Raw genomic sequence first — 2,390 nt, 5'->3', positions numbered from 1 at the left:
TTAATATGTGTGGCCATTTGCCTATGGTGTTTGGGAATGGGTGTGGGTATTTACTGAACTGTGTGCGTGAAAGTGATTTAGGAGGTCAGCATGGGCATCCTATCTCCTGTTCAGTTTTGCAGCTATTCAGCCCTTGACAGTCTTATGTGATGGATGACTTTAGGAATTGAACCCTGACCCTCGCTGGGAGAACATGCTCCTTGTCAAAAGTATCTCAAAGGATTCCCATTATCCTTTAATTTAAAAGACTCTTGAAATTACATACAATTTTTGCCTTAGGTAATGAAAACTTCCTTTTCAGTTTACAAAAAGTTAATAGTAAAATGATGTGTATTTTAAATAACCTCTTATGGCATAAAATTACTGAATGATTTAGATAATATTGATTTTATAGCAAGAAAATACTAATTGCCACCTAATTATTATCAAAATACTTGACCAAATTCACTTAAAAGATATAATTTATTTGTAGCACTGAACGATTCTTGGAGAAGATACAGCAAACTGTGTTAGAAAAAAATTGTTGTTATTTTTCGTACTGAATTGTTTTTAACAGCATATGCAAATACTATGTGTAATGTATAAACTCCTTGAAAAAAAATTAAATGCATACACAAATATAAGCTCAGTCAGCATTAGCATGTAATTAACTGATTCCTCAAAAATAACTGGATGTTTGATTATTTCAGTCCTATGTCAGTGCTGCCATTTGCTGAATTTTATTATATTAGAATGAAATAAGCCTGGATAATGAAATCCAAAATCCCAGGTATACCTTAGAGCCCCCCAAAGATTCATCTAAGATAGTTGCCAGAAAATCCCATATGCCTAATTCAAGTAGACATGTTTAATCAATAGGAAAATTAGTAAAGTTCAGAGAAAACTATGTTAAAAACATATTGTGAAACAAATGCATATGCTGGATCTACCTTAGGCCAGATTATTCTTTTCCAAAGGTGTGTGGTTTGGCTAACACTAAAATTAACATCTTTATGTAAAACCAGTTATACGACATGATGAATCTGAAGAGCAAAATCAGCATTGTTTCTTATTTCGCAAACTATCAGATATTAGAATGTTTTAACACTATGACTGAGTGACCTTATTATGACATTTATTTGCCTTATAAATTGCTTATAAATATAAATATAAGCCTTTTGGGAAGAGATTCATTCTTTTGAAAATCAAAAACTCTACCTGTAAGAAAAAGCTTGCAGTTGAAATGAAAGCTATATTTAAATATTCAACATTCAACAAAAGACAGGACTAAGTTAAGTCTCTCTGTAATGAGAAAACATGGGATTCTACCAAAAAATTATTCATGAAGAATGGGAAGGTTAAGAGAGGAGAAATGCGTAAATCTTACAAATTAAACCCAGGAACACAATTCAGGAAGGGATTGGAACAATAGGGTACCTGTTCCCATATATATTGCATTAAGTGAATACCATAATTTAAACATGCTTTCAGTAGTTTCGCTCCACAAATTATTTCCAAATAATGGCCAGAATGAAAGATACCATTTTATCGTCCTGATGTTTGTTGGTACTTTTTTTGTAAATTTATCATCACCTTTCACCCAACATTCTCTTTTTCACCCATTCCCCTGAGTTTGTAATCATAACTTCCTCTAGGGTTTTTTTTGTGTGTGTGTGTGTGTGTGTGTGTGTGTGTGTGTGCACACACTAAGGAAGTGTTATGGAGTATTCAACAGTATTCTGTCACTAATATTGTACACACAGCATTGTTGGGAGCCCAACTCTAGGTGGAGCCACTCTGGGGCCATCAAAAAATCTGAGAACCATGTTCCTTGGAGGCATGAGTTCAAGAGTGTTCATGGCCCTACGAGGCAGCTTCAGTGAAAGCAGCAGACAACGACGCTTGGTTCCTAAGGTTGCTAGATGAAGGCAGATTTCATGGGAGTGTCTGCTCAAGAGGAATCCGACTTTCCCTATCTTGAGTCCCTCCTCTAACCTGTAACGTATAATAACATCTTCCTACCATTTTATGTTTGATAAGTTTCAGAGCATTAAGAAAAGCATGACCTCCATACACAACTATTGACCAGCTTCTAGGTGAGAAGTCTCCTTCCAGGTGCTAATGTGGTTGGCATACAGCCCTTGTATTCTCTCACACTGAATAGTTTACCCCTCACGATTGCCTAGTTTCCATCCTGCCAATTCTACTTGGAAAATGGTGACATAGTAAAATCGGAAGCAGGGGAAACTGTGAGTGAGGTATAGACAAAATATTTTCTGTTATTTCCTTTCATCCTTGTCCTCCCACCCCCTTCCTCAGTATAAGAAATATACTCCAGATGTGGGGGATCCTGTGAAATAATCATGTCATAGTCTTGTCCCTTTTATTAACAACAACAACGACAACAAAAA

Source organism: Canis lupus, chromosome 6, assembly GCF_003254725.2.
Source record: "Canis lupus dingo isolate Sandy chromosome 6, ASM325472v2, whole genome shotgun sequence".
Lineage (NCBI taxonomy): Eukaryota > Metazoa > Chordata > Mammalia > Carnivora > Canidae > Canis > Canis lupus.
The sequence above is the reverse complement of the archived record's forward strand: the minus strand, read 5'-3'. Positions refer to the sequence as shown.